At 34.3% G+C, this 13,837-nt stretch overlaps 1 long non-coding RNA gene across 1 annotated transcript; it reads right to left on the bottom strand.

The window, feature by feature from the left end:
* Positions 1 to 12,617: 12,617 nt before the first annotated feature.
* Positions 12,618 to 13,247, bottom strand: LOC132708642 (uncharacterized). The gene is made up of 3 exons (XR_009620008.1): positions 13,191 to 13,247; positions 12,727 to 12,785; positions 12,618 to 12,671 (listed from the first exon to the last, which is right to left on the bottom strand). It is a non-coding gene; the product is annotated as an uncharacterized LOC132708642 (long non-coding RNA).
* Positions 13,248 to 13,837: the final 590 nt, after the last annotated feature.

A 13,837-nucleotide genomic window follows, 5' to 3' on the forward strand; every position in this document is an offset into this window, starting at 1 on the left:
AATTTTAGTCTTCAAGTTTAACTTGGCAATATTTAAAACAAAAAACAATTGTGTTTGAACTTCTTATAAATTTATTTGCTTTTTCTTAAAACCTAAAATAATGGCAACTCAATCAGACGAACCTAGTACAATGCTGGAAGTTGAACCATATAAACATTCGGAAATTTTCTGTATCGTACCTGAATTTGAGGGCGACCAAATCTTTTTAGGAAATTTTATAAACGCGTGTGATTGTGCTTATAATATGGCAACAACGCAACAAAAAATTCTTTTAGTGATTCACATTAAAAATAAGCTCCGCGGTAAAGCAGCTCAATTAATTAATTCTAGGAATCCTGATTCATATCTAGAAATAAAGAAACAATTAACTCTACACTTTGGTGATTCTAGAGATTTGCCTTCCCTAATTCATGACCTTCAACGTCTTAAACAATTGCCCAATGAATCAGCATTAACATTTTTCAATCGTCTTCAAGTCCTAAATGCATTCATGTGTTCAAAAATCCACCACATTAGGATCCAAAGAGCAAAAGGATGCTCAGATATCTTTAATTGAGACTATGACCCTTAATACACTTCTTACAGGTTTAGAACCTAGATTAGGTCAACTCATTCGTGCTAGTAATCCCACTTCACTTTTAGAAGCCCAAGCAAGGATTCGTCGTCCAACTCTCATATTTTGAAAATCAAAAATCTGTCAAATTAAATTCTCCTAAATCGCATTCTGCGAATATTCGAACCCCTCTTCAGCAACCCAAATGCACTTTGTGTAATAAAATTGGCCATACTTCAAATCAATGTAGAAGTACGCATCAGCATGTCAAACCAAATTTTTCGCAATATCCACAGCGACCTTCTAATTGGTTCCAACAAAGCAACATTAGCAACAACTCGAATCAAATACCGATGAAATCTTCAAACTCTTATCCTAAGCCACATTTTATGAATCCAAACCCGCAGCGAACTCATCATGTAAACTCAAACCCGATCTACATCGACGGTTATTCCGGAAATTCCCAGGAATTTTCACATGAAAATTACACTCTTCAAGAAGATAATGAACTTCAAAATCATTATTCTAACCATCCAGAAAACTGCGAACCAGAGCAGGATTTTCAAGAAAGCCCTTACGATATCCCACCAGACGAAATGTCTCCAGACCCGATTTTCGAAATCAATTCCCAAATTCAAACCCTGAATTTAGACAACATGAATCCCAATCTAAACTTTCCAGAACAGAACTTCTGTTAAACCCTCTTCTTACGGTAAATTCTAACAATTTATACTATATTTTTGACGCTACGCAAAAATTCAAAATATTAATAGATACAGGCGCAGGTATTTCTATCTTTAAATATAAAACCGCTGAAAATTACAGAACACGAGTTAAGGAAAATATTACCACCCAAGGTATAACAAATCAAACACTTTTTATTAAAGAATCCACACTTATTCCATTCACCGATAACGACAAACATAAAGTCTATCTTTACGATCTTGATATCGAATTTGACGGAATTCTCGGTTTAGATTTTCTTCATCACTACCAATGTATAATCGATTTAAAGTCCAAAAAACTTATAACGAATTTCAAAACAATGCCTTTACGTAAAGTAGGACACGAATCTGTTCTTCCCAAAATTTGTAAAAAACCTGAACAAAATATTCAAAATCGAATTTCAATCGAACCTAGGACCGAAAGAATTTTCAAATTAAAATGTAGTTTAACAAACACAGACGCTATTCTCCACTCTCAAGAATGCGAAAAAGTTAGGTTACCTAATGCTTTAGTTAAATTAAATAACAAAGGTGAATTTTTTACTACTGTTATTAACGCTAATGCTATCCCAAAAACTATAGATTTTTCAAATTTATTTATCTATTTTCAGTTGAAAATGGTCACTTTGAATTTCTCCGTTTACCCTTCGGACTAAAAAATTCTCCATCCACTTTCCAACGTGTTATGGACAACATTCTCTTAGGTCTTCAAAACGAACGATGTCTCGTTTACATGGACGATATTATCGTTTATTCCGCTACCATACACGAACATATACAAAGGTTAACTGATGTCTTCAAACGCCTTCGTGGTGCAAACCTCAAACTCCAACCTGACAAGTGTGAATTTCTTCGAAAGGAAGTAGCTTATTTAGGGCATCTCGTGACCCCAGATGGAGTCAAACCCAACCCTGAGAAAATAGACGCTATTCAAAAAATTTCAGAACCAAAATCACCAAAAGACATTAAATCCTTCCTTGGTTTAGCCGGTTACTACCGACGTTTTATCCCCAATTTCGTTAAGATTTCAAAACCTTTAACTAGACTTCTCCAAAAAGACACACCCTTCGTATTCAATTCAGAATGCAAAAATTCATTTAATGAGCTTAAAAACGCTCTAATACCTGACCCAATACTCATTTATCCAAATTTCGAGGAAACTTTTGTCCTAACAACCGATGCCAGTGCATTTGCCATTGGTGCAGTTCTTTCACAAGGTCCAATTGGAAAAGACCTTCCCATAGCATATGCCTCTAGAACTCTATGTAGTGCAGAGACGAAATATTCAACTATAGAACGGGAACTTCTCGCCATAGTATGGGCAGTTAAACACTTCCGCCCTTATCTGTTCGGAAGAAAATTTACTCTCGTTACTGATCATCGTCCTTTAACTTGGCTATTTTCGATAAATGATCCTGGTAGTCGTTTAGCTCGATGGCGTCTTAAGCTTGACGAATACGACTATACCATTGTGTATAAGCCCGGTAAAATAAATAAAAACGCAGACGCTTTATCCCGTGTTAAAATTAACAATATTCAAGATTGTGTCGATCTCCAAAAGAAAATTTTTATCCTTGCACCTAATAACGATGACATTCACAACCGACCATCCACAAGTAAAGAAGAAATCGTTCACGATGACAATTCTAATAATTCAGATATCGAAGATGACACAGCGGAAGTTACAGAAGAATACAACAACTTCGCATACCTTCACAAAACCACATCCCTTATAGATTATTCCAAAATAGAAACCTCTAATTCGCAACTTCTCGACAAAAACCACAAAGATATTGTCACTTTCTTTTGGCAATCAAAACTTGATGATTTGCATAACAAAATAATGGACGATATTTTTGAAGAAGATATAAATTTTACGTTTAACAAAATTAACATTTTTTCTAGCAAAACCGTCAAAGGCAGGAAATATTATATAATCCCTCTTCCATATGACAATGAAACTGTAGTTCAACATTTATTCTATATTTTATTCACAGCTAAAAATGACTTTGATCTTTCAAAACTGTATTGTATTGAAAATAATTTACAACTTCCAATATTAGAAGTATTCTCCTTTATATTTTCCGAAAAGGATATAAAACTAAGAATCTGCCAAGATATAGTTCGAACTCCCGATCAAGACGAAATCCCTATCATTTTAGACCAATACCATTCAGGAAAAAATAATTTACATCGCGGAATCAACGAAACAGTTAAGCGCATAAAGCAAAAATACAATTGGCCAACCTTGACCAAAGATGTCGAAAACTATATTAGAAAGTGCGAAATATGTCAAAAAGTCAAGATCTATCGTAAAAACCTCAACACACCATTAGTTATCACAGAAACTCCTAAAACTCCTTTTGAGCGCATTAACATCGATATTTTCGAATTCCCAGTTCGTAATTACGCCCTTACCATAAGAGATGAACTCACAAAATTCACCCAGGCATATCCAATAAAAGACAAAAAAGCTTCTACAATCGTTACTACCCTTCTTCTCTACTTCCAACATTTTCGAACTCCTCTTAGAATACATTGTGACCATGGCCGGGAATTTGATAACTCCCTCGTCAAAGATCTTTGTCTTTTGTACGATATAAAGTTAACTTTCTCCAGCGTTAGCCACCCACAATCTAATGGATCACTAGAAAGATTCCATGCCACGCTCACAGAAATGATCCGAGCTCATAAAGCCGAAAATCCAAAAGAACACCCCTTTCATGCTCTTCCATACGCAATAATCTGCTACAACAACACAAAGAATAAAACGCATGGTTTTTCCCCTTATGAACTAATATTTGGGCACACTTCAAGTAGGCCTCCAGAAATTCTGTATAATGAAGAACAACTCATCACCAAATACATCCGAGACCTAAATAATCGCATGCAGCATTATTACAGAGTCGCGCGTACCCGCACTGATCAACAAAAACAAAAATCCAATATGACTAAATATAATGTAGGAGATAAAGTTTATGTTAAGGAAACTCAAATTAGCGATAAAACTCAGAATAAATTTAACGGTTCGTATGAAATTCTTGAAGTATTTGAAACTTCAGCCACTGTCAAAAATTTAGCTACCGAACAAGTTTCAAAATTTAATTTTGACAAGTTTTAACCTTATTACGATTAAATTAAATTTCTTTCAAGATCTTGGGACTGATCTCTACGGTCACACCCCAAATCCTCATTACTCCAGTAAATAATACAGTAGGCATCTTATACCATGAAGAAAGTAGTCTAAAAGTATCCAACAACAAATGGAAGCTGCTAGTTTATAAAAAAAACTAAAACCTCTGCGAGAAACCATACGACATAATAACAAAATACTTTCCTCTCTCATAAAAAATGTTAGACGATTCTTTTCCTCGTACGACAGCCTTCAAAACAAGTATCCAAACTCATTTTAGTCTCCTAAATAAAATTGCTGACTCAGTCGAAGAGAAATTTTCAGAAATTACTATCAACACTGAAAATTTTAATTTTAGAACTAAACGCGGTTTAATTAACGGTGTAAGAACTATTTTTAAATTAATTACCGGAAACCTAGACTCTACAGACGGCGAATACTTTAATGAATGTATAAATAAAGTAACAAAATCTTTTAATTCTACAATTTAAACTCTCCGAATCGACGAAGAAACTTTTAATCAAGATCTAACTCAAATTTAAAAATCTCTATGATATTTCGGACACCGTAGCATTTTACGAATGTCAAATTAAAACACTTAATCTTTGCGAAAGCTTTACGGAAGGTTATGTATACCTAGAGTCTTACCTCAGCGATATATTAAACGCAATCACGTTCACACGAATCAAAGTTTTACATTGCTCTATTATTTACCCACGAGATTTAGTCATTTCTCTTCAGGAAATTTCAAAATCCTTGACAAAAAAAAATATAATTTATCACTACCTCCCTATTCTTCGAGCATTGCAAGGTACGTAGATATTATGGAGCTAGAAGCATTTCAAACTGAAAATAAAATTGTTTTTGTACCAAGAATTCCCTTAATAGAACCTGAAATATACACATTGTATCGTGTTTTACCTATTCCAATTTTGGACAATCGAACACGTTTATTTCATATAATTGCAACAATAATAAAATATATTGCGCGTGATGACGATTCTTTACTCTATGTAATACCTGAAGATCTAAAAAGCTGCAAACAAATTCGAGTGCATTTATTGGAAGCTCCAGAGTACGAGCTAAACACTGTGTCGAAGAATATAAGAACGTGACCTACAAGAGCCACGCCGTTAAGATTCCATATGATTGCTGTTCTCAAATTCCAGTTTCAACCCCCAGAGTTGAAACCCCTGAAATTAATACTTTGCTGTTTCATTTGCAAATGCCGGAGAAAGAAACCGACAATACTCAGCATCGCCGATGGTAACGATCCTCGACAACCTCCGAAGCCAGGTCGAAGACCCCTGCTCCCGATGCAACTCAAATCACTAACTCCGAAAAGACGGACTAGCATCCACCCAGAAGTAACTACCAGAGAAGCTACGCTTTAATTAGTCTACGAAAGCTGCAGCAAGGCTCCACCTTTTCACTTAATGGGGGAGCTGTTATATCCGGAAATCCTATTGTCCACATGGGTTAAATGCCACCGACCTGCAAGAGTGCAACGATTGCGAAAACGTCGTGTCAACGATATGTCGCAACATCCGCAGCCGTCGACCCCGTCAACGTCAGCATAAATTTATTATAAATACTAATTTCTATTGTAAAACGTGGTCTGATAACATTCTCTCATCACGAGGTTATTATGTCCATTTTTAGTTTGATTTTAACAGTCTGATAACATTCTCTCATCACGAGGTTATTATGTCCATTTTTACTTGTATTTTAACGGTCTAATAACATTCTCTCGTCACGAGGTTATTACGTCCAAATTCATTTTGATTTTTATTTTAATTTAAAGTTAATAAATATATTTTTTAAAAAAGTTATTTTTGAAAAGTGAAATATAAAAATTGGCGCAGTCAGTAGGATCCGTTCACGTTGCTAGAACACGAGTATTCTAACTAGTGACGGCGGATTCCAATCCCTTAGACGGAAAGAAGAACCATCGCAGCCCAGTCGTGCCGGAACAAGGAACCTTCCATCACCGTTTCGAGAGGCAAGAATTCGGAGTAGGATCTGTTCACTTTGCTAGAACACGAGTATTCTAACTAGTGGCGGCAGATTCCGACCCCTAAATCTAGGGAACAACGAAGACAGCCCATCGTACCGGAACAAGGATAAACCCATCAACCGTCTCGAAAGGCAGCAATGAAAATAGTACTGTAAGTGTTAAGAATCGTTATGAATAATTTTATTTTTAATTTGCAACATTGTTGAATTTATTACGTTCGATTACCCAAGGTTGAAAATTACCTATTTATTGAATTTCCCAACGTAGAATCGTTCCGCGATAATTATTTTGATTAAATTTTAGTCTTCAAGTTTAACTTGGCAATATTTAAAACAAAAAACAATTGTGTTTGAACTTCTTATAAATTTATTTGCTTTTTCTTAAAACCTAAAATAATGGCAACTCAATCAGACGAACCTAGTACAATGCTGGAAGTTGAACCATATAAACATTCGGAAATTTTCTGTATCGTACCTGAATTTGAGGGCGACCAAATCTTTTTAGGAAATTTTATAAACGCGTGTGATTGTGCTTATAATATGGCAACAACGCAACAAAAAATTCTTTTAGTGATTCACATTAAAAATAAGCTCCGCGGTAAAGCAGCTCAATTAATTAATTCTAGGAATCCTGATTCATATCTAGAAATAAAGAAACAATTAACTCTACACTTTGGTGATTCTAGAGATTTGCCTTCCCTAATTCATGACCTTCAACGTCTTAAACAATTGCCCAATGAATCAGCATTAACATTTTTCAATCGTCTTCAAGTCCTGAATGCGAAAATACATTCATGTGTTCAAAAATCCACCACATTAGGATCCAAAGAGCAAAAGGATGCTCAGATATCTTTAATTGAGACTATGACCCTTAATACACTTCTTACAGGTTTAGAACCTAGATTAGGTCAACTCATTCGTACTAGTAATCCCACTTCACTTTTAGAAGCCCAAGCAAGGATTCGTCGAGAACTCCAACTCTCATATTTTGAAAATCAAAAATCTGTCAAATTAAATTCTCCTAAATCGCATTCTGCGAATATTCGAACCCCTCTTCAGCAACCCAAATGCACTTTGTGTAATAAAATTGGCCATACTTCAAATCAATGTAGAAGTACGTATCAGCATGTCAAACCAAATTTTTCGCAATATCCACAGCGACCTTCTAATTGGTTCCAACAAAGCAACATTAGCAACAACTCGAATCAAATACCGATGAAATCTTCAAACTCTTATCCTAAGCCACATTTTATGAATCCAAACCCGCAGCGAACTCATCATGTAAACTCAAACCCGATCTACATCGACGGTTATTCCGGAAATTCCCAGGAATTTTCACATGAAAATTACACTCTTCAAGAAGATAATGAACTTCAAAATCATTATTCTAACCATCCAGAAAACTGCGAACCAGAGCAGGATTTTCAAGAAAGCCCTTACGATATCCCACCGAGACGAAATGTCTCCAGACCCGATTTTCGAAATCAATTCCCAAATTCAAACCCTGAATTTAGACAACATGAATCCCAATCTAAACTTTCCAGAACAGAACTTCTGTTAAACCCTCTTCTTACGGTAAATTCTAACAATTTATACTATATTTTTGACGCTACGCAAAAATTCAAAATATTAATAGATACAGGCGCAGGTATTTCTATCTTTAAATATAAAACCGCTGAAAATTACAGAACACGAGTTAAGGAAAATATTACCATCCAAGGTATAACAAATCAAACACTTTTTATTAAAGAATCCACACTTATTCCATTCACCGATAACGACAAACATAAAGTCTATCTTTACGATCTTGATATCGAATTTGACGGAATTCTCGGTTTAGATTTTCTTCATCACTACCAATGTATAATCGATTTAAAGTCCAAAAAACTTATAACGAATTTCAAAACAATGCCTTTACGTAAAGTAGGACACGAATCTGTTCTTCCCAAAATTTGTAAAAAACCTGAACAAAATATTCAAAATCGAATTTCAATCGAACCTAGGACCGAAAGAATTTTCAAATTAAAATGTAGTTTAACAAACACAGACGCTATTCTCCACTCTCAAGAATGCGAAAAAGTTAGGTTACCTAATGCTTTAGTTAAAGTAAATAACAAAGGTGAATTTTTTACTACTGTTATTAACGCTAATGCTATCCCAAAAACTATAGATTTTTCAAATTTATCTATCGAACCTTTTAATACAAATCCTAACGAAAAAGAATTAAATAATATTTTCAATCTTAACTCTCAACCTGTTGATAGGCGCGGTATAATTCAATCCCAGTTACGCACCGATCATTTAAACGAAGAAGAAAAAGAATTAATAACACAACTATGTCTTGATTTTTCTGATATATTCTATTTAGAAGGAGATCATTTAAGTTTTACTAATGAAATTAAACATACTATTGAAACGAACAACGCCAGACCGATTTTTACAAAATCATATAGGTACCCACATGTCCACAAACAAGAAGTAAAGTCACAAATCAACAAAATGCTCGAACAAGGAATCATTCGTCCTTCCACGTCTCCATGGTCTTCCCCTGTTTGGGTTGTCCCAAAAAAATTAGACGCTTCTATGAAACAAAAATTGCGCGTAGTCATCGACTATCGCAAACTAAATGAAGTCTCTATCGACGATAGATACCCTCTTCCCAATATTTCCGATCTCTTAGACCAGTTAGGCAGATGTCAATATTTCACTACTTTGGACCTAGCCTCTGGGTTTCACCAAATTGAAATTGATCCCAAGGACGTTGCTAAAACTGCATTTTCAGTTGAAAATGGTCATTTTGAATTTCTCCGTTTACCCTTCGGACTAAAAAATTCTCCATCCACTTTCCAACGTGTCATGGACAACATTCTCTTAGGTCTTCAAAACGAACGATGTCTCGTTTACATGGACGATATTATCGTTTATTCCGCTACCATACACGAACATATACAAAGGTTAACTGATGTCTTCAAACGCCTTCGTGGTGCAAACCTCAAACTCCAACCTGACAAGTGTGAATTTCTTCGAAAGGAAGTAGCTTATTTAGGGCATCTCGTGACCCCAGATGGATATATATATATATATATATATATATATATATATATATATATATATATATATATATATATATATATATATATATATATATATATATATATATATATATATATATGTATATATGTATATATTTAGATCCCGCTGTTATTTTGCATCATTTCACTTTGCGACTATTCTGCAACTTTGCAATTAAGCATGCTACACTATATATACTGCATGTATATTGAAGAGAAAAAAAATAGGTTAAACGTAATGTACTTTATTTTCCGAAAACACAAAAATTTAAATATACATTTTTTTTTCAAATTGCACAACTTTTTACATCCAGTACAAAATATCTAATTTGCGTCCTTTTTGTATAATTTTCTTTCATATGCTAAAACAAATTTCATCCGTATTCTTCTGGAGGGGGAATATACGGCACACTATAAAATTATTTTGCGTCCACAGATGTTGCCAAGTTTATAATATTTACTTCGCACGTAACCACATAGGTGGGTGCAAAATAAACCTCCTGATGAACTGTATATTACTTGAGAAAGATAACAAACGTATTACTCATATAAAAAATTGTACAAGTCAAAATATTCTACATGTCAGTTTTTGATATATTAGGACTATACATATAGTCATAAAAAGCAGATGAATTGCGGGTGGTGTAATTCTAATGCCGGCTGTGACAAAAACATGTCAGGTCACCACTAGTCCCATTCTCACACACTGTCAGCACACTGAGGCATTACCAATCCACCATTTGCCCTAATTCAATTGTTTTTTTTGTTGTTGTCTTATGGAGCTCTCAAGAAGTAACATGATTCATTGAATGACAACTAAATCTCACCGGCAGCAATTTAATTCGAGGTAGCGACGGCCTACGCCAGATAGTACTTGTTCTACTCAGCGCATTATTTTGCTTTTTTAGGGAAAGCTGGTTGTACATTGACTTCTGCTGGATTTCTTTTCCACAGATTTTGGTTGTCAGCGACCATTCCTAACCGAGGAAAAATCTAGAAGGAGTCAATCTACCGTCGACAGCGTGCCGACGTTTCTTTAAAAAATCATTGGTGGTTCATGTACTAAATAAAACGCTTTTCAAGAACACAATTATTTATTTTATTTATTTATTTTTTTTTTTAATATTGATTTTGTACAAAAACTTTAATTTTATGCCAATCTTTATTTTGAAGCAACGCTGGGTATAGTTCCTTCAATTCTTCGCATTTGGGTGCCTTCTTATTTTTTATTTGTTTTGAAAAATAGAATGTAACTACATTTTTTTGTTCTTCTGTCCATGGAATCAAAATCCTTTTTCGCTTTTTGTCCTTTACTTCTAAAACTGGTTCTAAACTAATGCTTTTTCCTGTTTTTTTACATCCTGGATTAATTCTTCGATTTGATCCATATCTTTTGTTTCTTTTTCCATTTTCCTACTTGTTTTCGTCGAAGTTTCTAGATCTTCATCTTCGCTAGTTTCTTCATTTAAAAGATTTTCTTCTAAATCAATTGTAATTTCGTCCAAGCTTTTCCCCTTATGAACACCTGCCTCTCCTTTTTCCATTAAAAGAAGAAGCTTGGATATCTTTGTTGTCTGATAGACATCGTCTGGCAATCTATATGATCCTCTATGCACGTTGGATGTATGGCCCATGAAATTTGACAGTTGTTCAATTTCATTTTCGGTTAGATTGAATAATTGTGTTAGCGTTGCAAGATGTTTTCGTAGCCTTGTGCATGTTATAGCTTCACACAAATAGCGCCACAACCTTTAGCATATTTTGCAACAACTTTGTAGCCACATATTGGAGTATTCGTGTTAGGGTTTGCAAAAAGGTAGGGGTTGTTGTCATTGACGAAATTTGATCTCGCCTGTAGTACTTGATCAATATGTACCTGCATATCGTGACTAAATATGACTGGCACTCGTCTACTTCTCTTTCCTCTAATCACTATTCTTTTAAAGTGTTGTAACAAATTTTTTTCTGCTTTCGAGATAACTTCACTAAATTCTTCGTAAGAGTTTGATGATTTTTCTGAAGCAACGTAAGTATCCTTTAATAACCGCTGTAATTCTCCTGGTCTCCTTCTATTCAATGAAATAATTCTACAATACACTGTCTCCATCAAAATTAAGAAGGCATTGACATTCATTGCATTTGTAGACAGTAAATTGGCAGCTTCTTTTGCAGTAGATATTAAGTATTCTTTTAGAAGTTTTAGATCAGACGCTAGGGGAACAATTGTTATTTTATTAAATTTATTGATGTTTAGATCATTGCCAGCTCGACTCGATATATCAAATCGCCAGTTAGATGCTAATAAATTTACCATCGTTTTAAATCGAGATTCAATATTTGCCGTTTCAACTGATGGTTCACTTTTTATGGTCATATAAGTTGCAATATCGCAACACTGTCTCAGAGATGTGGAAATATTCATAGCATATGTGGGTGCTACAAACACTTCCTTAATGCTGTCAAATCTTGCCACAGATTTTGTAGCTTCCACCAGTTTATCGTAGTGCTTTGGGTGCAATGCTTCAAATAGATTTGCTATGCTTGGATCCATTTTTTTAAGCTCTAATAAAATTCTTGACAACTCTCGCATTTTTCTACTTGTAACATTAATAAAATGTTTTTCGCGATGTGTCTTAAGATAACGAGCTCCAAAGGCACATATTAAAAAGTCATTCTTTGCCTCTAAAGAAATCTTATCAGGTCTCATTCTAGGAAAAACCTGATCTTTTAATTGTTGGTCAATTCCGGTCAAATTTTTTATCAAAAAGTTTTGACTTGCAACTTGAGCATTTTTTGATGAACTAGCCCTTCTTTGTGTGTCGATATAAAAATTTCGATCTGTAAAATCCCAAGCAGTTTGTGCATGGCAAAAATGAGTTCTCTGGCTCCCGTGCTTCTTTCATCGGTTTGACACAAGCTTCGGAATTTTTAATAAAATTGCCCTTCTTTTTTAATAGGGCTAAAAGTTTTCTGCTTTCCTCACTCTTTTTAGGTTTGGAAAAAATTTGCAATACTTCTAATTCATACGGGTGATTCCTTTCGATATGTCGAGGAAAATTTTGAACATTGCTTTCGCAAAAGTAGCACACGTCCTTTTTCCTAGTATATTTTTTATTTTCTTTTGTATTTCTCAAAGCTTTAATTGTGTTTATTTTTGTATCCGTGGTTTCGTCCTGAAACGGTTTTTAATCCGTAAAATATACGCCACCAATAGCTGACAATACTTACAGAGTCTGGTTGGATTCCTCTGAATTTTGCACTCGAATATTCTGCAAAACCGTAATTTTCTGTAAATGAAAACCAGGTTATAGAATGTTAAAATAACATGACAAAGCAAAGTGAAGACATTCTTGTTTATACTAGAATAAAAGACTAGAGATAAAGCCTCTAAATCACTGAACCAGTTTTGAAAAAATTGACTGAAACCGACGATTTGCAACCAAAATGTTATGATATGCTTTAAATATATTTTTTTATATTGCAAGATACCTTGTTAAATTACCACAAAAAGAAACTTCCAAGGTATGGTTTAACACTCCCTCACTTATTTGAAAATATAATAAGAAAGTGTATGTGAAAAGAAGCCAAACACAAGAAAAAAAAATAATTAAACGATCAAAGCAAAGAATTGTTTTGTTTTTTAGCGGAAAGTTTCTTGCTCTTGGGTAATCGTCCAAGTTATTTATTATTACCTTCTTAAATTTACAGATCTCTATTTCTGAGTCTGACGACGATCTATCTGGAAAAACTTCTGCGTCGGCATCGCTATCGTCGAATGTAGAATGTGGCGAAAAATCACCCTGCAAAAGTTACTAAAATATAATATCATCATTTTTCTTAGTTAACAATTTACTGTTTTACTTCATTCTCCATTTTGCACATACTTAAACCATGCGAGCTGGATAACTAATATGCATCCGATATTATGATTTAACCTTAGAATATCGCCCAGCGACGCTGTCTACTTTTTCCGTAAATGGAAGCAAAATGATGCGCGCAGTGAAATAAATAAAATATACTGTATGGTATACTATGTCTACACCAAGTATTAAATTGCCACCATTTATTTATACTTTTCATTCAGTGCACCATTTTGCTTCCCTCTGTGTTGCCAAATTTAATTTTTTCAATGAACATAGAGAAAGTAGCAATTTGACCAAACGTATTGATTTCGAAAGTTGATAATACTTGAAATACTTGAAATAGAGGTATCCAATTTTGTTTTTAGTGTTCCTTAATTGTTTTTACAAGAACAACATTTTAACACACTATTCCTTCAATCCAAGAAGTTTTGTTTTTTTTTTAAAGGAAAAAGTCATAAAACGACTAACAGATAATA

Source organism: Cylas formicarius, unplaced genomic scaffold (assembly GCF_029955315.1).
Source record: "Cylas formicarius isolate icCylForm1 unplaced genomic scaffold, icCylForm1.1 PGA_scaffold_12__32_contigs__length_19106922, whole genome shotgun sequence".
Classification (NCBI taxonomy): Eukaryota; Metazoa; Arthropoda; class Insecta; order Coleoptera; family Brentidae; genus Cylas; species Cylas formicarius.